The sequence below is a fragment of the Suncus etruscus genome, chromosome 3 (genome assembly GCF_024139225.1).
Source record: "Suncus etruscus isolate mSunEtr1 chromosome 3, mSunEtr1.pri.cur, whole genome shotgun sequence".
NCBI lineage: Eukaryota > Metazoa > Chordata > Mammalia > Eulipotyphla > Soricidae > Suncus > Suncus etruscus.
In genome coordinates, this window is record NC_064850.1 from 139,070,004 (window position 1) to 139,095,070 (window position 25,067).

General features: G+C 40.4%; 2 protein-coding genes and 1 pseudogene across 2 annotated transcripts in view; 1 reads left to right on the plus strand and 2 right to left on the minus strand.

The window, feature by feature from the left end:
* CIDEA (cell death inducing DFFA like effector a) overlaps nt 1-25,067 on the minus strand; it is a 449,150-nt gene that overhangs the window by 275,244 nt on the left and 148,839 nt on the right. The gene's annotated exons all lie outside the window — the stretch shown is intronic.
* GNAL (G protein subunit alpha L) overlaps nt 1-25,067 on the minus strand; it is a 169,514-nt gene that overhangs the window by 118,883 nt on the left and 25,564 nt on the right. The gene's annotated exons all lie outside the window — the stretch shown is intronic.
* LOC126003905 (casein kinase II subunit alpha-like) lies at nt 659-19,663 on the plus strand (annotated as a pseudogene).

Sequence of the window (25,067 nt, forward strand, 5' to 3'; positions counted from 1 at the left end):
GTCCAGTAAAACTTTCCCCATGTGTATATATAGCATTGACAGTGACTTTTTGTTGTTGATTTTGGGCCACACCTGTAATACGTGGGTGATCCTATCTGGAGATGGAACTCAGCTTCTGCATGCAAAACTTATGATCTAGTCCTTTGAAATATGTCACCAATTTCCTACATATTCCCACATCTACAGAGAGATTTTATGTGTAAAATGTAATAAAGATTTGCCATTAAAACATGCCATGATATAGCCAGGAGGTTAAATTGCTGTAATATATAGTAATAATATATGCATTGCAGTTAAGTAGTTTCTACTAGTTATCCTGTGATTGTTGGCATTGGGTTAAATCCTTCCCGTAGAATAAGTAATTATTTGCAATAGCCCTAATGAATCTATTGTCAGTACTTTTTAGCAGAAACTTAGAAGAGTAATAGACTCTGTCCTATAAATGATGGCTATATTATTAGACCTGCAGTGTGCTTCACCATGCAATGTTAACAGTAAAAGATAACAGCGATGTTCTTTATATAGCAATGCAACATGTCTTACAAATGCAACGCCAATCTGTTATCTGGTAGGACTGTTGAGTAGGCACTCCTTTACTCCCCACCCTTAAAAGAACAGTCTCCTGACCTTTTCTTCAGGCTGGGAGACCCATTGCATTATGTCCTGGGATCCGAATCCAGACTCTGAGCTGAGTCACCTGCTATGGCGGGGGCGGAGCGTGGGGGATCGCAGAGCAGCCTGGAGCCCCTGGCAGTGTGAACATCTGTTGCCAGGCAACAACAGAGCATCCCATCCCCTTGGCACACAGCGCTCACCCACCTGCAGCAACACAGGGCGAATGCTGGTCCAGGGTCCACAGACCGGTGTGAGGTCACAAGAAGCTTATGCCGGACATCATCAATCAAAAATTGAAATGGCACACAGGTTGGGACAAAAGGTCAAAGGACAAACACCAAGGGTGGCTTGTTTACTCACAATTGTTGATGCCGAAGGTAAGAAGAGTGTCTCAGAAGTATTCCTACAATGCAGTTTATTTCAAATTTCTTGTATACTTTGATGAAATCTGGATTGTGAGTTTATTTTTATATATACTAACAACGGAAGTTTTTTTTGGGGGGGGGCAAGGAACAGTTGTAAGTTTACAGAAAAATTGGCCAGAAAGTGCAGTTATTTGTTATATACTCCCTTTCCTCCTTTAGCCACTATTTCCATTTTCTTGCATACTGTGATTCCTGTTGTACTCCCTGAACCACTATTGATACAGTTCACCACTATGGTTCCTTCTCTGTGCATGCCATGGGTATTGCTAAAAGCATGAGGTCATGCATATATCCATCATTACAGTATCATACAGAATAGAGAAGGACCTGAAAAATCCTCGGTGCACTACCTTGTTATCCTTTTCTCTCTAGCATCCCTTTCCCAACTCCTGGAGCCCATCCATCTATTATTTTATGTTTTCAGTTGTAATAAAATACACATAACAGCTACCATCAAAGATTTAAAAACTAATTTTTGTTTCTGTTCCTCTGATAGAAGTCATCAAATGTTGGAGAAGTGGGAATTTTCAGTTCTTTGAGAGATAGCTGAACTATTCTTACAGCAATAAGAAAAGAATTATTTTCTATTATAAATTTGGATGCTTATAGGACTTAACTAACTACTGTATGAAAAGAAAGTTGAGAAAATAATTTAATTTCACAATAGATCCAGGAAATGTCAGACAAATTTGAATATTGACTAAAGTTCTGGATAGAGTTAGAGGACATACTGGATTTAATTTAAAAAATTAATAAAAAATTAAAAAAAATCAGTATTTACTTAACACTTGGGCCAGAGAGAAAGAACAGTGGGTAAGGAACTTGCATGTAGCTGATACTGATTCAATCCCTAGCACTTGATATGTTCCCATAAGCACTGCCAGGAATAATCCTTCAGCACAAAACCAGCAATAAACTCTGGGCACTGCTTGGTGTGACCCTCCAAATAAAGAAAAATTGCGGGAAGGCAGAGAGATAGCATAGTGCTAGGGTGATTGCCTTGTAAGCGGCTGACCCAGGACCAATGCTGGTTCGAATATTGGCATACCTGCCAGGAGTGATTTTTGAGTACAGAGTCAGGAGTAACCCCTGACTGCCACCAGGTGTGGCCTCAAACATCCCCAATAAAAAAAGAAAAATTGGGGGGGCCGGAGTGATAGCTTAGTGGGTAGAGCATTTGCCTTGCACATGGCCAACCCAGGCTCAGTCCCTGATATGCCATATGGTGCCAAACCTGCAAGGAGTGATTTCTGAATATAGAGCCAGAAGTAACCCTGTGCACTGCCAGGTGTGGCCTAAAAACAAAACAAAGTGAAACAAAATAAAGAAATATTTTAACAAGGAAAAAATTTAATAACTGGTCTTCCACTAGCTAATATTTTTCTCCCATTAATATTTTTCTTTAGAAGATTCTAGCAAAAAAGGTTCTAGTACCCTGAAGCAAATGTATCAAGTATTTTAAAGGAAAAGGAACTAAATTGGTTAGTTTAGAAAAGAAAAGACAGTCACTAAGTTATTTATTTATTTTTTATTTATTGAGATAATATTGGTTTATAAGTGTAGATGTTTACATGTTTTAGGGTTTCAGTATTACCAGAATATGCTCACCACAAAAGTGCCAATATCCCTCCATCATAGTCCATCAAAGTTTATACATTATACATTCACGCATGCGTGCCCACACATACATACATGCATGCATGCATATTTTAATTCTGTCATTAGTCTAAAGGTTTGTTTTCACTGAATATCACCTACCCCTTGCTTTGTGTCTTTGTATATAGCACATGTGAGTGAGATCATATGGTATTGGCCTTTTTCTTGAATAATAACAAATTTAATGTCTTGGCCTAACACATGAGAATAAAAGTTATACTCAGTTTTGCAAAAAAACAAAACAAAACAAACAAAAAAAACCCAAAACAAACAAAAAAACCAACCACAATAAAACATGTAGTGCAGCCAGCTAGGTGGCTGATGTGCTGGTAAGGGTGCAGCTGCCATTTTAGTTCTTGTCACTTACACAACTTACTGTTGTTTTACAATCCTTACTTGGAATCTTGGTGAACATTACCTGTATATGTCATTTTCTAGCTTTAGAAGCAGAGGCATTCTATATCCTAACTGCAATACTTTAAAACTAGTTTGCATATAGTGGCCTATAGTAGTGGCCTAGCATGAGTGAGACCTTGAGTTCCTTCTCTAGCACTCCATTGCTCCTGAGCATTGCCTGGTGTAATACTAGGATCCCTGTGCACTGCTGGGTGTAGGAACTACAAAAAGATCATGACAAAATTTATTATCTTTCCCCCCTAGAAAAGAGAGTAATTTATTCTTACCATAATACTCTACTGTGAAAATCTTTAAAATATACTAAAACAATTTTTCTTACATGTATAGCCAAGTAGTATTAGTAGCTTTTTGACATACCATCCATAAATGGTAGAGAAACAATTTTGTTTCACTGACAACTTTAAAAACCAAGCTAATAATGGGCCAGGGAGCAAGTGCCTAAGGCTGGAGCACATACTTTGCATAAACTAAAATAATAGTTAAATGGTTGAAATAAACATGTGAATTGTCTTGGACCCTGCTCCATGTCCCAAACCTAGGACTAAAGCAGCCTCATTGAAGTATACAATTTAGTGTCTTAGACAAGAGTGTAATTCTGATATAAAAGCATGAGGTGGAAGGACTTGTTGGATACATGCAAACAAAACAGCAAAGAGCCCATAAAGCAGAATAGAATCTGCCAACAGAATGAAATTTTTGATGTTTCACTGTTAGAAAACTGTAAAAGCTCCTAAAATGGGACAGGTTCCAAGGTGGAGATGGCAACAGGGAATTCAATGGAATTCACTCAAATCCATAAATTTAAAACACCTTATTAATCAGAAATTCAGAAAGGGACTCAGGGAATGAATGAGAAATGAAAATTCACACCTCAAGGGTAAAGGATAGTATTTTCCCATGTTAAATTCTGCGCTTTACTTTAACCTTGGATAGCCTAAAAAACTATGGAATCAGCAGATTTTCAAACAAATGTTTAGTTTATGCTTTAATAATGCTGTAACGTGGGGCTGGAGAGATAGCATGGAGGTAAGGCATTTGCCTTGAATGCAGAAGGACGATGGTTCGAATCCCGGCACCCCATATGATTCCCAAGCCTACCAGGAGCAATTTCTGAGCATAGAGCCAGGAGTGACCCCTGAGCACTGCCGGGCATGACCCAAAAGCCAAAAGCCAAAAAAAAAAAAAAAAATAATGCTGTGGGGCGATTTCTGAGCGCATAGCCAGGAGTAACCCCTGAGCGTCAAATGGGTGTGGCCCAAAAACAAACAAACAAAAATTTAGTCAAATACTTTGCAATACTGTCAATGATAGGGTTTTACACATACAACCTCACATCCTACACCAGTGTCCGTTTCCCTCCACCATTGCCTCATCCCTTCTCAATGTCTCACAGCCAGAGCTTAAGCTCCGTTCTGTAGACCAGTTCTTACCTTACTTCTTTATATCTGATGTATGAGAGAATTAACTTTGTATATGTCCATTTCATTCTGGCTGGTTCTACTCATTTTGATATTCTTTAGTTTTATCCATGTAGTGGCAAATTGCATAATTTCATCTTTTCATATAGCTGAGTAATGTTCCATTGTATCTATGTACCTTAGTTCTTAAAAATTACTTAAACCATTGTATGTTAAAAAGTTATTCATATTTGGGCTTTAGACAAATAGTGTTTCAGGACCCATCTCACCACCAGCATCAATCTCCCTCCACCAATGTTCCCAAAGTGCATTTCATGCAAACACCCCTTGTCTCTTAGCCTGCTAGCATAACGGGTCTGCTTTTAATTTTGATTGTTAAAGTTTGGGTCTGGGGTAGGAGCAATAGCACAACAATAGGGCGTTTGCCTTGCACTCTGATGACCCGGGTTCAATCCCCTGCATCCCATAGGTCCCCTGAGCCTGCCAGGAGCGATTTCTGAGCACAGAGCCAGGAGTAACCCCTGAGCACTGCCAAATGTGGCCCAAAAACTAAAAAAAAAGTTTGGGTCTCATGATTTCATTGTTGTTGACTTTGGCTTGGATATTTAGTTCTGTTCTTTCTTAACACCACCAATTCACCTAAGACTCCTTGGTCCCTCCCTGCTCCCCATCCGTTCACATTTATCTTTCTCCTTCACTCAATTACTATACTCTGGGGTCTAGAATGTTGTCAATAATTTAAATCATTGCCTTTCTTCATGCAGTTATTCTAAATGTCACATATAAGTGATATCATCCTATATTTATCCTTCTTCTGGCTTGCTTCACTTAACATTTCTTCTAATTATATCCATGTTGTAGCAATTTGCAAGATTGCATCATTTCTTACAGCTATGTAGTATTCCATTGTACCACATATTCATGATCCACTCATCAGTTGATGGACTGATTGATTCCAACTCCTCGTTATTGTACAAAGTGCTGCAATCAATAGCAGTATGTATATATTATTTTGTATGAATGTTTTTCTGTCCTGAGGATAGATACCCAAAAGTGGGATTGTTCGATCATAAGGCAGTTAGATTCTGAGTTTACTGGGAACCCTTCATAGAGTTTTCCATAGAGATTGGAGCAGGCATTTCCACCAGCAATGAATGAGAGTTCCTTTTTCACCACATTCCTGTCAATACAAATTATTCACAGGGTTTTTGATATGTGCCATCTTCACTGGTGTAAAGTGATATCTCATTGTTCTCTTGATTTTGATTTCTCTAATGAGAAGTGATAATGAGTATTTTTTCATGTATCTGTTGGCCTTCCTCAGAGAGGTTTCTCTTCATTTCCTCTCTCTATTTTTTTATATGGGGTTTTGAGTAGCTTAGATTTTTCTTATACAGTCATTTGTTTTTATATATTTGGGTTATTGACTAGTGTGAATAGTATAAAGCTTAAATTTTGAGAACTATTTTATGATAAAAGATTTAGCACTTAGTTCTTTCTATATTACCGTGTGTTTTCTAGTCCTCAAATATCATTAATCACTAGCACTCATTTTGTTTGTTTGTTTGTTTGGCCAAAACTGGTGCTCAGGGCTTAGTCCTGGCTCTACATCCAGGAATTACTCCTGGTGGTATTTGGGGGACATTATGGGATGCCAGGAATCAAACCTGGGTTGGCTGCATGCAAGGTAGGTGCCCTACCCACTATACTATTTATCTCTACAGTCTCCACTTTTTTCTTTTAGTCTCAGTCTTATGCAGCCTGTGCTAAGGGAATGAAGCAGGAAAATTAGAAACAGAATCCTATGTGACCTATTCTAGGATCTAGGCAAGAATGATTGGGTTGTAAATCACAAAGTTATGACAAGAACAAAACTAATAAGCAAATCTGATCAGGAACAGGAACAGGGTCACAGAAACAGTTAGCAAAGTGCCTGCCTGGAGCTTAAAAGAAATGGTATCAATCACTGACTGAACCAATGATTGTGTATGTTAAAGGAAAAATGACCCTTTGTAGGAGCAACCTAGACTGTAACTAGCCTGTAAAGCTCTTTGTGAAGTCTGTTCAAGGCTTGACCCTTTTATGATAAGAGGCTATTTACTCACATGATCAAATAAATGGGGACTCTCCCTTTTAGCTCTCTAGATGCCAATCTGTTTGTAGGTCAGATTTCTATGTGCTTTCAGTGATTGAGTTCTCTTCTGACTTCTTTTTGTTAAGATTTTTATTATATTTTTATAGGGGTTAGATCCAGTGGAGTAAAAGGAGCCTAGACTCACACCCAGCAATGCTAGGCCTGGCAGTTTGGTGTTCAGGTCAGAGGTGCTTGTGTAGAGGATCACTGGGCTATACCTAGAACAATTCAGTACTCTCTACATTGGGTAATGGTGGGCCTTGAATTCAAGGTCTTGCATATGCTCAACTACTTGAGCCATATCCAAAACCCCTTTTGTAAAATTTGATTTAAAAAAATGATTTCACCTTTTGGGTGAAATACCAGTTAATATCTGTGCACACACATGTAATTTTACAATATTAAGTCATAAAATATACATATTACACATGCAATCATATTTTAGAAAATTTAAAATAAATATATATTGCTTTCTATATTCAAGACACTATACTAGATCTAAAGCATTACTGCTGCCACAGCCAAGAGTGCATATTGAGGAAATAAGATCATATTTAAGATACTAGTAACAATGTTAGAATAAAATTTGCTTTCAATTTGGCAGCTAATATGATTTCTCTATGGGTACTTTGCCTGCTGACATTTCCTTAGAGAGTGAATTAGAGTCTGAAAAGTCCCAATTTGGAATAAGAGGAAGATAATCAATGTGATGTACAATTTAAATGCTTACCAATGTTCCCCTGGGATCCATGTTGTAGAATTATAAAGCCCTAAAATGTATGTAACATGAATCTTAGTCTAATATACTGATTTAGGGTTGAACTTCAGCAATGTCTGAAGTCTCATTTTATATTTTAAGCAAACCATAGGGAAAGATATTTATATTTATATAATGTAGATTTGAGTCACTGAACACATAAATGCCTATTTTTACAAGAAGGTAGAAAATATTTTTAGAGATAAATCTTATAAGACTTCTAAAACAGGTAGACTTCTAGTTACATATGTGCTCTTTGGAAGTCAATTCTTTTTTGTTTTGTTTTTGTTTTTTTTGGATCACACCCTGCAGCGCTCAAGGGTTACTCCTGGCTCTAGGCTCAGAAATCACTCCTGGCAGGCTCAGGGGACCATATGGGATGCCGGGATTTGAACCACCGACCTTCTGCACGAAAGGCAAACGACTTACTTCCATGCTATCTCTCCGGCCCCAATTCTTTTTTCTTTTTTTAGTTTTTGGGTTATACCTGGTGACACTGAGGGGGTTACTCTTGGCTAATCACTCAGAAATCGCTCCTGGCTTGGGGGACTACATGGAAAACTGGGGATTGAACCGAGGTCCGTCCGGGGTCAGCCGCATGCAAGGCAAGCGCTCTACTGCTGCACTACCACTCTGGCCGTTGGAGGTCAATTCTTAAACCCTAAACCCATTACCTATTCCTTAACTCAGAATGAAACCTTGTTTTTCCCTATGTACCTCAGAATTTTGTGCTCCATATACATAAAATTAACTCTGCTCTTTTATTCTACTAATTCATCTAATACTAATTTGTTTGCTTGATCACCAAGAAAGAACCCAGAGAGATAGAGGAAAATTTTCTCTTTCAAAGTTATGAAAACAATCAGATCAATTGTTTACATTTTTTGAGTGCTGAGAAAAATGAGCGTGATATACTTCATATATTCAGAGGATGGCATGTTAAATAAAAATGAACCACTATGGTAGGAATGACGAGTAAAGTGAAGGTCATGGACTGGGGAAAAACTTCATCCAGAAGGTTGTCTGTTTTGAAGAGTTATGAGTTAGCATGAATAGAAGTCGAGGAGAAAGTGTGTAAGTAAAGTCAAAGAAAAGCATCTATGTAGAAAAGAGATGATTATGCAGTGAAAATTTTGTCAAAAAGATAAGATGAATCAGAGGACCCACAGAAAATATATACTCCTTACTTGATGATTTTTTTTTTCTTCATATGTAAGCTCTCACATGAAACGTGGCCCTTGGTGAGTAAAATAAAGGGCTGCACAAAGTCAACAGAAATGAAGAAAACTGATCCACAATTAAAAGGGAAATGGGATATTCATGGAAAGATGGACCACTGTTAGTAGGTAGTGGTCATTCTGGACTAAAACTAGGTGCTGAAAGGAAGTAAAGTAATGTGACTGATACCCATCAGTAACAGTATTATTTTTATTTTTATTTTTGTTTTGTTTTGTTTTGTTTTTTTTGGCCACATCCGTTTGATGCTCAGGGCTTACTCCTGGCTAAGCGTTCAGAAATTGCCCCTGGCTTGGGGGGACCATATGGGATGCCGGAGATCGAACCGCGGCTAGCACTTGCAATGCAGACACCTTACCTAGCGCAACCTCGCCGGCCCCTATTTTTTGTTTGTTTATTTGTTTTTTTGGGCTACACTTGTCGGCGCTCAGTTCATGGGTTACTCCTGGCTCTGTGCTCAGAAAGTTCCCCTGGTAGGCTCCTGGCACCATACGGGATGCCAGGATTCGAACTGCCTTCCATCCTATGTTGGTTACGTGCAAGGCAAATGCCTTACTGATGTGCTATCCCTCCGGCCCCATCAGTAACATTATTGTAAATCAAAGTGCCTAAAAGAAGGGTAAAAAAGAAAATAAGAAAAAAAGTGCTTGCCATTGAGTCAGGGAGGAGGGCAGGAAATAAACTAGGGCAAATGGTGGAGGAAATTGGACATTGGTGAAGGGATTGATGTTGGAACATTGTATACCTGAAACTCAATCATGTGTAACTATGTAAATTAACTATAAATTCTGTAATTAAATTTAAAAAAATAGAAAAGCAAAAAGCAGAACTTAACTGCTAGGCCAACATCCCTTTTCTGCTTGGCAATTCTAGTTGTCTCCTGTGTAAATCATGGGGTGGTGGAAATGAAATGAATTACTTCCTCTTATAAAAGTACCTGGAAAACAGAGAGCTCTTAATAAATGTAGTAATTATTGCTGTGCTGTTATTCAACATAAGCTTAATAAATATTGATTCATTTTATCCCTCTGAGTGAAACACATGTTGATGTTTTTAAGAAGCTGCTGACGTTTTAACTTTTTAGGCAGACACAGAGTAAACTGTACTCCAGTTAGCAAAGATGTGTTGATTAACTACCTACAAGTGTAAGTAGCTGAATAAACTAGTAGCTGCTAGTTGGGAATATACAGGCAATGAGACTGGTTAAGAAGCGACATAAGGGGGCCGGAGAGATAGCATGGAGGTAAGGCGTTTGCCTTTCATGCAGGAGGTCATCGGTTCGAATCCTGGCACCCCATATGGTCCCCTGTGCCTGCCAGGAGCAATTTCTGAGCATGGAGCCAGGAAAAACCCCTGAGCACTGCCAGGTGTGACCCAAAAACCACAAAAAAACAAAACAAAACAAATAGAAGCGATATAAAACGTTCAAGTGATGAGTGAATAGATAAGCAAAATTGATCTACACATGCAATGGAATCTTTAAAAAGCAAGAAAATTCTGACATTTTAATATGGATAAATTTGAAGACATAATGGTAAGTGAAATAAACCAATTGCCCTCCCCCCAAAAAAACCTCAATATAATTCCATTTGTATGAAGAACCTAGCACAGTCAAAAATCATTGTGACAGAAGGTAGCATGGTGGCTGCCAGGTGTTGTGGGAATGGGAAGTTAGTGTTTACACAGTGGTAGAGTTTCCATTTAGAAAGAGTAACAGTGGCACGGGGGTGATGGTGCACAACTGTATGAATAAACAATGTCACCAAGCTGTATCTTGAAAAAATGGTTATGATTCGTTTCATTTTGTGCTTTTACCACAAGAAAAAACAAGAACAAATTTACAGCATATCTTCATCAGGACAATGGTGAAAGGAGAAACCTTTCTCACCTGTGCTTGTAGGATACAGTACATGTTATGACATCTCTTATTCATCCCTGTTTAGAAACATTCTCTCACCCACAGGAGGCAATGTAGAGCCTTGAAGAATTAGGTGGATATCTTAAGGATGCTTCTATTTTTATTTATTAAATTTTTTTATTGAGGTATGTGATTTACAAAGTTATTCATGATTGACTTGCTGGCATACAACATTCCAACACAAATATCTACTTCTGTCAACAATGACTTTAATTTCCGTCCTACCATCCAGTCTGCCTCTAAAAGAAAGGCAACTTTCTTTTCTTCTTTTCCCTTTTAGGTACTGTAGCTAACAATACTATTACTGATACCACTTTATCCCCTTCAAGTACCTACTCCCCACCCCACATCACAAGTGTGATGCTTCCAACTGAAACCCAGTAATCATGTTCTCCATTTTTATTGCCCTTGGGCATTTTGTTATTCTTTAAGGATTGCTTTCAAAGCAATGCAGTTTCACTCTTTCATCCATACATCATAAAAAATATTTTAAATGGCTCCACTTACATAGAACCTTGAGATGAATTAGACTTTGTCCTTGAGCACCAGAAGTTCAATCATTTAGTATAAAGGGACAAATAAATACAATCAAATTTTCAGAATTTTGTAGAGGATACAGTGGAAAAGTGTGTGTGAGCATGTGACTTTTCAATTATAACAGCAACCCACATCATTATTCCTTTCCTAAGCAATGTATGCTAACCTTTGTAACTCACCTGTCCTGTCATCTTAATTTTAAAAATACACTGAAAGGTGCTTATTTCAAGCATCTCATCTGATCATCACAGCTGCTACAATATGCCCATTATTTATCCATGTTTTGTAGATAAGACTGTTGTTATGAAGGTCCCACAGGGATGTAGTAGGGGTTGAGAGCTTTCTGTTCTCCAAGCCTCTGCCCTTTCCAGATTATTTCTGAGGTCCTTATGGATTAACAAAATTCACACCATTTTACCTTCACTCCAAAAGGAAAAAAAAAAAGCCCACCTCCTTTCAAACTGAGGCAGTTTAATCTGCATATAATGACTGATGAATTAATTAACTCTTTGCCCAGTTGCCTTAGCAACTAGTTTCTTTTAGAATTTGGCTTACAGAGTTTAAAGCAACAGTATTCCTTATAATAGAATGTCAAGTTGTATATAAAATTAAACAATATAAACTTGCTTTATCATAGGTAGGAAATAACGTATTCCTCTTAGTAACACGCTCTTTCTTAAACTTGAAAGGTTCTGAACAAAGAAAAAGGAAAACTGTATTTGCCATTGCATCATTTGTTTTTGACATTCAGTAAGAATTTAAATGATAAGGATTTAAATTATACACAAATTAAGGACTGACATTTAAGAAGGAACCTCTGATTGCATACAAATGCCAAACTACCCTAAATGTAGTATGGAATTGAGCAAAGGAAGAAATATGTTAATGTTGCTCCTCAGAGTCAGGATTTTCAGAATAAGGGATGTATAAATACCAAACGAGGAAAAACAAGGTAAGGATGTGCATCTGGACTGGGATTTTAGCAACTGCCATGACATAATTTCTAAAGTATGTACATATGTCTATGTGTACATATATGTGTATGTACATTTGTGTGTATTTGCTTATGGTTGTGCATAAATACATACATTCCCTAACTTTGCTGAATTAAGGGACTTCAGTTAATAGAGGGCACACCTAGTGCCTGGATCTTGGTCTATAGTATTATAAACAAATGAAGGGGCAAAAGAGGTTAAGGCACTTGCCTTGCATGAAGACAACCTGGGTTTGATTCCAAGCACCACGATGGGCCCTCCGTGCCTTACCAGGAGTGATTCTTGAGCATAGAGCCAGGAGTAAGCCCCTGATCATCACTGGGTGTGGCCCCAAAACACCAAATCAAACCAAACCAGGGTTCAGAATGATAGTATAGCAAGTAGAAGGCACTTATCTTGCAAGTGGCTGACCTGGGTTGAATCCCTGGCATTCCATATGGTTCCCTGAGCCCTGCCAGGAGTGATCCCTGAGCACAGATCCAGGAGTAAGACATGAAAAATTCTTGGTGAGACCCAAAAATCAAACAAAAATGCAAACCAAAACAAAAATCTAAAACAAAAACAGAAGGAACCAGAACTCCACAGAGAAATGGCTGATTCCAGAGTGCAGACTGATGTGGTCAAAGATAAACCTGAAATATTTTTACACAAAAAGTGACTGATAAATATTAGGAATCATAAAAGCGAGATCTAATTTGGTTAAATACAGGGTGATTTGAGCACTAAGATATTTAATGTACTATAATATTTCCAAAGCCATCAAAAAGTCTGGGAGTAGTATATGTCCATGCCAATAATAGATAAATAAATAGAAATGGATAGAGCTTTTTTAAATTGGTTGCTTGAAGTCATGTTCTCTAGGAGATTGGTTGAGGTTTGATTCCCACCTAGCTCCCAGACAGGAAAGGCAGTTCCCATTCCCCTGTTAGATTAGGACAGGGGGAATAGTTCCAGTATGTAGAGATCCACAGGAAATAATTCACACAGTGAAGAGGTACAAGAATGGGTTCAGGAAATTCAGTGCTCAAGCAAGAAATTCAAATTACCCACGCTTTTTGCTTCTAAGATGGAGTGCAGTTCATTGAAGAAGACCAAAGAATGAGCCCCTGCCTTCCTCAGATCCCTGCTTTTATTGACAAGAATCAGGTCCCACCCTAGAGTGGGAGAAGAATACTAAGTAAGGGATAATCCAATATACTATCACCAGCTCACACCCAAGGGTGAAGTAAAATTATTGATTAGGGTAGGATCAGTAACCCAACAGCTGCTATTCAATGTGGAAGGATTTCAAGAGGGGAGAATTACTGTCACAGCTAGCAGAGGCAAATAGATTCAGGTAAGAATTATGCTACTGGGGCGGGAGAGATAGCATGGAGGTAAGGAGTTTGCCTTGCATGCAGAAGGTCAGTGGTTTGAATCCCGACATCCCATATGGTCCCCTGAGCCTGCCAGGAGCGATTTCTGAGTGTAGAGCCAGGAGTAACCCCTAAGCGCTGCCGGGTGTGACCCCAAAATTAAAAAAAATAATAATTGTGCTGCAGCTAATACTGGGTAAATATTTTTATAAGAAACAGGACACCTCCCTGCAGAGTGATTATTCAGAGTAAAGAAATAATAAAACAATCAAAATTGAATAGCATCTAACAGAGTGTGAGGGAGACACCAGCTACTCTTCAGTGCACTCCTGGAGAATGGCACCAAACCTAAGTCTAAAAGTAGGAGAAAACCCGAGGCCATTAAGAAATGCTTTATAAAGGAGGTAGGAGGGGGACAGAAGTCTTTTAAAATAGCAATGTTATAAAAGGCATTAAAAAGCTGTGGAAATAAGAGTGCTCCCAACACCCAGACGACTCAGCAACAGTCTGCATGCAGGGCAGATCGCTCCGCATTTAATGGTATGCTGAAACTAGAGGATGCTCTTGACATCTATGAAAGAAATGCACAGAATCCAGAGTCTTTAAATATAAGAATCTGATACCAACAATAGCTAAAGTGTGAAAAAGTTTCACTGGGACCTTGAGAATGACTCGAGTTGGACGGACTGGTATATCTGGAACCCAGAGTCGGTCTTATGGCAATAAACTTCTGGGATGAGGCCTTTTTGAAATCAGGTTAAGGATTTTTTTCCATTTTCCCATTTTTCTGGACCTATGCAAACAAAGGCTATTGCCACTATCACACCTTTACTATATTTTTTTTACTCTTATCCTTTAAGATAACTTACTGAACTTAAAAACAAATAACTGTAGTAGAATGCCTGTCTCAAATACAGGCAGGGGATGGGAAGGGGGGGAAAGGGTAATGTTACACTGGTGAAGGGGGGTGTTCTGGTTATGACTGTAACCCAACTATGATCATGTTACTTAAATAAAAAATATATTTAAAAAAAAAAGCTGTGGAAATGTTTCAGGTCAGGAGGAGCTAAGAAGAGACAACCAAACCAAATGCCAGGCTGCAAACTGGCTCCTGCCCTGGAGGATAAAGGGGAAATCAATGACATAATTGGGTCAACTGGTAAAAATGGAATTACAGATAGTAAATGAGATGTGTTTATTGTACCTGTGTTAAGCGCAGGGAGACTCAATCATGAAAGAGAGCAGCTCTAATTCATGGAAGGGTCCACTCAAGCCTTGAAGGGGGTTGAGGGCCAAGTGTCCTCAACATGTCCACAAATTTTGGTTGATTAAGAGAAAGTCACAGGCCTGGAGAGATAGCACAGCCATGTTTGCCTTGCAAGCAGCCGATCCAGGACCTAAGGTGGTTGGTTCGAATCCCAGTGTCCCATATGGTCCCCCGTGCCTGTCAGGAGCTATTTCTGAGCAGACAGCCAGGAGTAACCCCTGAGCAACACTGGGTGTGGCCCAAAAACCAAAAAAAAAAAAAAAAAAAAGAGAAAGTCACATGTCGACCTCTGCATCTACAGGGAAAATACAATGATAGGGCGAAAGGGGGAAGGTGAAAGAAGTGCAGCTCTAGATGTCAGAGGCCTGGAGATCCTTACATTCATTTATAAAAAACATTTTCGGTTTTGTTTTACACAAGGAAGGGGGAGGTGGGGCCATACTTGATATTCAAGGTGATACACAGAGATTACTCCCAGCCTCGTGCTCAGGGATCACTCCTGATATTGGGACCTAACCAAGGATAGATGCCTGCACAAGTGCCTCAAGCCCTGTACTATCACTCAACTCTTCTTTGCACCCTTTTCTACACTTTGCTAAGTTTGAAATTATTGTCGACTAAAATTCACACAACGAAAAGATCGCCACAGGGGTTTTCTCTGCTCTGCAAAAGGTTCACTGTACCTGAAAAAGCCAGTGCCTCTATATGGGCCTCTGCAAAGTGCTCTCTGGACTATGCACCCTAGTTTGGACTACAGCCTTCACTTTTACAGTGTTGTTGCTCATCTAGTACATAGAATATGGTAGCAACAGGGGGTAGCTGATCAGGTTACTATCCTCAGCCAAAGAATATTGGGCAACTGTTGAGAAATTGTGGAAATCTTTTGCCAGCCTGCTGTCCATCACTGTTGTTATGCCCAGACTGTTCTGAGGGGAATCACACTATTCTGTTTCCCTATTCAAGTTGGTCTAATTCTTTCTTCATCACTGGTCTAAGAGAAAAGTGGGGTCAAAGCCAGATGTGGTGGGTGCTTGAAGAGTTCTCTAAGGCCTGGGGTAGTCCACGCAGGGCTCTGCTCACAGGTCATGATTTTCCAAGATAATATTGTCCCTTTCAGGGACTCATGTCTACCTTCAGACATCTGACAACAACCAAATCTCAGGAACCATGAGCCAGAGGCAAATGAGCCTTGTCTGTGCTCTGCTTGTGCTCAGGCTTGTTCAGAGAGGGCTTCAGGCTTCAGGGTGGAGGAGGGTGGAGGTTGTGCTAATATAAAAGAGCTGGGATGTTGGAAGAGTTGAGAGCAGGTGAGGCCTTCAGAGGTTAAGTGTTGAAGCACCAGCGGGTGGGAGCCCCCACCCCTGGCCAGTGGCATTGTGTGAAGCAGACAGGGCCTGTGCAGAGTATTCTTCTGACCCTGCATGCTGACCCCCTCAGGACGAGACCGCCTTTCTGAGCTCTTGGTCCTAGTCTCCTGTGGGTGCTGAGGATCCACATTTGCAGGAGTAGAGGTCAGGCAATGTCTTCTCCTGTGCATGTTGTGGTCTGAATGTGGGCCATTTTTTCATGGATAGCCAACTTCTAGAACAGTCCTACTTGCTCTCATAATAGTCATGGCTGACTGTGCTACAGACCTGGGGGAGTGTGTGGTGTAGGGTGTATTATGGCTTCTTCTGCTGCCAGCCCTGGGAGGCCGCACTGTCCCTCATTGGTATCCCTACTTCTCTCCACACCTGTACCAGGAATACCTGTCAGGAGGCTCTCTTGGATTCTCAGTTTAATTGGCAATTAACTTTCTGCTTGGATTCTGATTAAGGTGCATTCTTTCTTTTGGTAACAGATCCCAGGACTGGGCACAGGATTTGGGAAGCAGAATTCTGCCTCTGACCATTTCCACTAGGCATCTGCATTCAGCTCCACAGTGGAACCATGGTACAGACAGCCTTCCAGGCAGCAGGTACTGAGTGGCCAGCTCCTGGTCCTGCTTCAGAAAAGGTATCTATGGCCTGGAATCTAGAGAAGAAATATGTGGCTCTTTTGGTCTTCTGTGGAGGACTTGAGCTCTGGCTCAATAGTGGTGAGAGAACAGATCCTAGAAGGAAGAGTGGATGGGAGAAATTCAGAAAATTCTCCAGGAATAAGATGGCATGGTGGCAGGGGAGAATTAATAAATAGCGCAAGACTTTGAATTTGACTAGAATACAAGACACAGTCTAAATCATCTGTAGGTTTTGATTGCAAAGCAAGATTTTTTTTCAGTGGCCAGGATAATTGGAACACCTCTCACATTCTAATGTTGTAGAGAACTCTCAGAGGGATATTTAGCCACATATATATACACTATATGTCTTTTGATTTTTAGTTGTGAAATAATCTTGAGCAACTTACAGAAACATTATTAGTAGAAACATATTTACCCAGATATCTGAATTCTAGGACCTTTGCTCTAACAAATACCCTTGTATGCCTTTATATTCTTTTTTCTTCAATTTTCTTGAAGCTGTTTAGGATAATGTCCTTGTTAATGTGTAATGTTAGAGAATGAGACTCTTCTACATGACCATAACCATTACAGCATCTTATTACTTGTCAGTAAAATCGCCAATCCCCCAAATGTTGACTCCCCCATCCTTCTCTCAGTCCACCATCACACAGAACTTGGTTGACACTGCTCTCTTTTTATACCACATGGCTAAAACAGCTCTTTTTATATATCGTGGGCAATACACCAACTTTCCATTCTTACTTTATAAGACCTTTGAAGAAGACAAAGGTTTGTTATAGAAAGTTTCTAGTGGATGTAGCAGTAGACACGACAGGCTAGTGCCTGCAGGCTACTTGGCCCCAGCATTGGCATCTTCCACTTCAGTCTGGGCTGGATTTATCTGTGCCTGGTTGTGAGAGTAAGAGATTTGTCTGTCTCTACATCAAACAACATCCACATTCTCATTAGATGTAATTCTCTGAATGTAGCCCCTATGATTAGTAGTAAAACCAGATGATCCCATCTTCCAGGTGTGATCATATAAAAAAGCTTGGGCAGAAAAATATTTCAAAAATTTAAATGGAAACTAAAATCACCAGTGAGTAGTGGGGGTAGAAAAATACTCCAAAATTTTAAATGGAAACTAAAATCACCAGTAAGGAGTAGGTTCTTCACATATGAAGAACAAAGTATTATATATGCACACAGCAAGAGCGACAGGGTTGCTCTTGCTCATTTCCCCACAATTACAGGTCTACCAGTTCAGATTCACTGGAGATAGCGGATCTGCTTCTACCTCTCAAATATACTGATCAGACCGAGGTGGCAGACCTTCGCACTGGATGGCACGTGAGGGAAGGGAAAGGCAGGAAGAAAAATATGCAGAAAGCTCAAATGAAATCATTGTGGCCACATCTCCATTAAGTCTCTTATAAGAGTTGCTAGAATGAGATCTTTCTTTACAAATAAGTAGATTTGTGTCTTTTGTAAAAAGCAATAAGTTATACCTAGTAAGTAAATGAATTCAAAATGGCTAAGTCAAAGATTTTTTCTTCCATTCTCCTATCAGCTACAGAGCATGTTGAAATATCAGAGGAGGAAGACCAAGGTAAGAAGCCTGGAGGCCACAGCCATATTGTCTCTGTGAGGAGAGGGGAGAGTGGCCACTGCCATCACAGTTTGAAGAAAACAGGTCTAAAACAAGGTCTAACCCCAGCTGCCTCTCAACACGGTGACTGCCAGATCTCCAAACATCAAGTTTAGCTTTGTCCACCAACCTGTCGGGAGCCATGCCAAGGAGGGCCAGAATTTACACAGATGTTAATTCATTACAAGACCTCAAGAATGCTGGGATTACGCATCTTGTGGTGGAATGGGGAAATCAAGATAACTATCAGCCAGTCAAAGTTAGGCCGGGGGTAAATACAGTGAAGTATTTGAAGCTATCAACATTACAAATAATAAAAAAAGTTATTGTTTAAATTCTCAAGCCAATGAAAAAGAAGAAAATCAAGCGTGAAATAAAGATTTTGGAAAATTTGCGAGGTGGCCCCAACATCATTACATTGGCAGACATTGTAAAAGACTCTGTGTCAAGAACCCTTGCCTTGGTTTTTGAACACGTAAACAACACAGACTTCAGGCAATTGTACCAGACATTAACAGACTACGATATTCGATTTTCTATGTATGAGATTCTAAAGGCTTTGGATTATTGTCACAGCATGGGAATTATGCACAGAAATATAAAACCCCATTTTGTAATGATTGATCATGAACACAGAAAGGTAGGACTAATAGACTGGGGTTTGACTGAATTTTACCATCCAGGCCAAGAATACAACGTTCATGTTGCTTCCTGATACTTCCAAAGTCCTGAACTTCTTGTAGACTATCAGATGTATGATTATAGTGTGGATATGTGGAGCTTGAGTTGTTTGCTGGCCAGTATGATCTTTCAGAAGGAGCCTTTTTTCCACAGACATGATAATTATGATCAGTTGGTGAGGATAGCCAAAGTTCTGGGGACAGAAGACTTATATGACTATGTTGACAAATACAACATTGAATTAGATTCACGTTTCAATGATATTTTGGGCAGGCACTCTCGTAAGCAATGTGAGCACTTTGTCCACAGTGAAAACCAGCATCTTGTCAGCCCAGAGGCCTTGATTTCCTGGATAAGCTGCTATGATATGACCATCAGTCATGGCTCACTGCAAGAGAGGCCAGGGAGCACCTCTATTTTTATACTGTTGTGAAGGATCAGGCTTGAATGGCTTCATCTAGCATGCAGAGGGCAGTACTCCAGTCAGCAGAGCCAATACGATGTCAGGGATTTCTTCAGTTCCAACCCATATACCCCTTGGACATCTGGCAGGCTCACCAGTGATTGCTGCTGCGAACCCCTTTGGGATGCCTGTTCCAGCTGCCACTGATACTCAGTAGTAATGGCCCCTTCTTATCTTCTGATACCTGAGCAGAGGTGGGAGGGAGTCCACTCTCTCCTTGGTGCAATTTGTGCCTGGTGGAGATTGTTGAAATACTTCAGAAGCACCATGTCTGCTTGTGGATTTATAGTAGTTCGGTCGTAAAAAAATTATCATAGGCTAATTATCTTTTTCCCCCTTTTTAAATTCAAACTTTTCATAAATCTGGGGAATTCCCTGAAAAATTAACTAGAAAATGGAATTTTTTTTTTTTTTTTGGTTTTTGGGTCACACCTGGCAGCGCTCAGGGGCCACTCCTGGCTCCACGCTCAGAAATCGCCCCTGGCAGGCTCAGGGGACCATATGAGATGCTGGGATTCGAATCTCCGTCCTTCTGCATGCAAGGTAAACACCTTACCTCCATGCTATCTCTCCGGCCCCGCAAGTGGAATATTTTATGAACAGATTTTTTTTCCATGCTTTCCAAATTGAGTTCCTCACTAAAAACAAAGATGAGGCAGCCTCATTCCTGGCTGTGGCGTTTGGGTGGAAACTCTTTCCCAGACCCACCATTGCTCCTCCATCCATTCCACACTCAGAGGGTTTGTTGCTCATGCTCTTCTCCAGAGATGACACTTGGTCTCTGCTCCCTAATGGATGTAGTCACATTTATCTCAGACCACACTCAGCAGTTCCACTGTAGGTATTGTTCAATAATTATATAGAGAGGCTCTTTTCTTTATTAATTATTTAAAATATTACTTTTTTCATTTCATTACTCTCTTTCTTGTTTGTTATTAATGTGATGACCTGGCTGTGGTTTTGCACAAGTGGCTCTGGGGCTCTGCAGGCACCACACACACATTTTTTTAAAATTTAAAATCATAGTTGCAAGGTTGTTCATAATGCAGGTTTTTGTTTTCCCCACAGATAAAGTTGTTCATGATTAAGTTACAGTCAGACAATGTACAACAACCTTCACCAGTGCACATTTCCTGCTACCAATATCCCAGTTTTCCTCTCACCTTTCCTGATGCTCTTTTTCCTCCTACCCACCTTCTCTCTCTCTCTCTCTCTCTCTCTCTCTCTCTCTCTCTCTCTTTCTCTCTCTCTCTCTCCCCTCTCCTCTCTCTCACCTTTTTTGACATATCACACACACTTTTAAGTGGGCATTCTTGCACAGTTTTCACTGGAGTGGCTACATGTGGAGTGGTGATGCTTCCCCACTATCCTGTTGTAGTGCTCACAAATCACTATGGTGCATCCACACATGCTCAATGTGGATCACACACTGGACCCACATGTTGGTTTTGGTGCTTGCACATACTGGGCTATGTGCTGGAGATGATACAACTTGTGTAGTGTGTGTGAGCAGAGCTGGTGATTAAACCTGTGGCCTTGCACTTGCAAGACACACCGAGTCAGCCCTGAAGCCTCTACTATAGAAGCTCTTTTTTATCTTTTGTTTGTTTTGGGGCCACACCTGATGATGTTCAGGCTTACTTCTGGCTCTGCGCTCAGGGATCATTTCTGGTGGGAGTTGGGGATCATTTGCGGTGCTGGAAATGGACCGGGTCAGTTGCATATAAGGGAAGCACCTTCCCTGTTGTACTCTCTCCAGCTCCAGGTAGAGGCTTTTTTTAAGTGAAAAAATATCAGTGTTATTGTACCTGGGGCAATGGAAAATAACGACTTAATATAATCAATGCACAGTGTGTGCTGGAGAAATATCTGGACAGAGGCTTGAGTTTATTCAAGGTTTCTGGATTTGCATTTTAAGATACAGATGTTCAGTCACTATTGTAAGATGTGCGAGTGAAGTGTATGTGATATATGAAAGGAAGGATGTAACTTTTCTGGCTTCTAATGCTCCTCAATGGAATGTACTGAAATGTAAAAAACACTTTATACTTGAAAAATAAAGACCATCTACTAATCACAGATGCATAAATAGAAGCTCTGTCAATGATTTGGTGTGAGAAATTTGATAATTTTTTTGTAATCCCCCTCCTTCATTAAAATTTATTTATTTATTTTTGTTTCATTTTTGGGGGAGGTCACACCTGGCAGTGCTTGGGGGTTACTTCTGGCTCTGTACTCAGAAATTGCTCCTGGCAGGCTTGGGGGACCATATGGTAAACCGGGAATCAAATCACCATCTGTCCTGGGTTGGCCAAGTGCAAGGCAAATGCCCTACCACTGTGCTATCTCTCTGGCCCCCCATTTTTTTTTTATTTATTAAGGCCACACTTGGCGGGGCTGAGTCAGTGAAGTAGTCCTAGATCAGTTCTCAGGGGTCATGCCTGGAATGTTTTGACAACTTGAGATGATAGGAATTAAGATGGGGTCACTGTGGCATGCAAGGCAAGTACCTGAACTCCTGTACTCTCCTTCACCTTTTTTTATTTTGTTTTGTTTTGTTTTTGGGTCACACCTGGCAGTGCTCAGAGGTTACTCCTGGCTTTATGCTCAGAAATCATTCCTGGCAGACTCGGGGGACCATATAGAATGCTGGATTTGAACCACTGTCCTTCTGCATGCAAGGCAAACACCCTACCTCCATGCTATCTCTCCAGCCATCTCCTTTGTAGCATATGAAAAAGTTTCCATAAGATGATTCTTGGAATTGTATATAAAAGTGTTTCCTTAGGATTGTTCTGTGACTTTTGCCCCACCTAACCCTTCCAGGTGGGGCGCTGTGGAGTTGGGAATAAATAGCTGGAGGGACAGGAGTGAGGGGTCCTTCTGTGAAAAGCTGCTGGCTGCAGGAGGATTCTCTGGCTCTCCTTGCCCGATCTTTAAAACCCTATCGTTTTTGTCTGTGTGGATTATTATTTGCTGCGGATAAATATTACCAAGGTCTTCCCCCGAAAGGGGACAAGGGGATGGGAAGTAATTTCTCATTCTGGGGACTGTTCTTGGATTCACAAATACCGAGCAAAGTTAACAGCGAAGAACATTGTGCGGGTGTGTGTGTGTGCCTCTTCCTTCGAAATAGGGGCCTAATTCACTGCCTCCAAAGATGGGCTTTCTTCTGCTCAAACTGGACTGGAATGGAAAATGTGTGTCTTCTCACCTGCTACGCAGCCTTGTAAGCATCTCATCTAAGGATCTCTGTCTCCGAATTACTTTTGGGCTTTGTTATTGCCCCGGGAGCTCCCCATGGCCTATTAGGTCCTGAATATTGGAATTTCTTACTCGACTTCTGCTTTTCTAGGGAATACTTACTCGGAATTGATCATCTTGGACGCTGTAGATTTTATTCTACTCTGGAGCTTGTAGTTGATTCCTTTACATCTGTTTCTGGTTTTGAACACCCTGTGTTAGGCTAAAAAAATTATTTTTCTATACTTTTTTCCGTGATGCACTTATGCAAACAGCCACTCTTTTACAATTGCTTAGTTATTCCTTTTACAATTAAAAACAAATATTATTTATTTCTGTACATTATTATTGTTTATTGTTTCTTTACAAAAAAAGGGGGAATTGTAGCATATGAAAAAGTTTCCATAAGATGATTCTTGGAATTGTATATAAAAGTGTTTCCTTAGGATTGTTCTGTGACTTTTGCCCCACCTAACCCTTCCAGGTGGGGCGCTGTGGAGTTGGGAATAAATAGCTGGAGGGACAGGAGTGAGGGGTCCTGTGAAAAGCTGCTGGCTGCAGGAGGATTCTCTGGCTCTCCTTGCCCGATCTTTTAAACCCTATCGTTCTTGTCTGTGTGGATTATTATTTGCTGCGGATAAATATTACCAAGGTCTTCCCCCGAAAGGGGACAAGGGGATGGGAAGTAATTTCTCATTCTGGGGACTGTTCTTGGATTCACAAATACCGAGCAAAGTTAACAGCGAAGAACCACTGCACTCCTTCACCTTTAAAAGTTGAATATATAGGAGGCAGAGCAATAGCACAGACCTGGGTTTGATCCCTAGCATCCCATATGGTCCACCAAGCCAGGAGCAATTATTTCTGAGAGCATAGCTGGGAGTAACCCCTGAGTGTCATTGGGTGTGGCCCAAAAACAAAAACAAAAAAAAAGTTGAATATAAATGAAAAGGGATAGTGTGATTATTTTAAACCCTGCTAATCACATATTTTTTAATTGGTACATGCAAATTATCAACCACAGTTAATTTCCTCCAAATGAGTTCCTTCCTGAGAGAAGGATTTAGATTTAGATCATTTAGATCTCACCACCTGCTGTGAGTCCCCAGAGCTACAGACCATCCAACTTGACCCAGTCTATGTGATTTGGTGTGTGTGTGTGTGTGTGTGTGTGTGTGTGTGAGAGAGTGTGTGTGTGTGTGTGTGTGTGTGTGAGAGAGAGAGAGAGAGAGAGAGAGAGAAACATGAGAGAAAGAGAGATAGTCAAAGACAGAGAGAGTTTGCAAACTTGGGACTATTCCAGTATTCTTGGTCAATAGCATGTTCTGGTCTATATCGCAGGGATCATAGCAGAAAATCAAAATACCAGATGATCTCACTTATCTGTGGTATATATAAGAATAACAGTAAGAGGGAATGCAAGGTATCAAAGGTAAGGTGTCCAGATTATAGAAGTAAGGTGGGATACCCTGACCCTAGATCACAAAAATAAGGACAAGGAAGGAAAGAAATCTGAGTGTAAGTAAGAAGAGGTGGATGGGAAATAACAAGGATAAGGGTTGGGGCTTTAGGCACATTTGTGGTGTAGAGGTGAGGTATATGATATATGTATAGATCTCACCTATAGAGTCAACAATACTGTAAACCTGAAATCAAAGTACAATAGGTAAACTTCAAAATGTGTATGTCAAGGAGGCAGACTTGGGGGATGGCAGGGTAACTGGAGGAAGGAAGTGGTTCCATTGGTGTTGGAACAATAGACACCTGAAAATCAATAATGAATGATTAAGTAAATCATGGTGCCTTAATATTTGATTAAAAATAAGTTTTAAAGCTGTCAGAGCAGAGCAGTTTTGTTTCAAACTAATTCTACTGTGTGGTGGAGAACTGAATGCAGGTAGAAGAGAACTGGAATTGGGGACAGGTGGGAGTATTGAGCCAAACAGTATAAAAATGACAGAGCAGGGCCCGGAGAGATAGCACAGCGGCGTTTGCCTTGCAAGCAGCCGATCCAGGACCAAAGGTGGTTGGTTCGAATCCCGGTGTCCCATATGGTCCCCCGTGCCTGCCAGGAGCTGTTTCTGAGCAGACAGCTAGGAGTAACCACTGAGCACCGCCGGGTGTGGTCCAAAAACAAACAAACAAACAAAAAAATGACAGAACAGCTTTGCACAATGCACTGGATGTAGACAGAAAGTTGGCTGGGAGGGTCTTGGCCTGAGTTTCAGGAAGTCATAAAACCACAATATGACCTAAAATAAGAGTTATTACTCCTTTGCCATCCTTCTTGCCAGCCCCAAAGCTCCAAATCTTTTTTT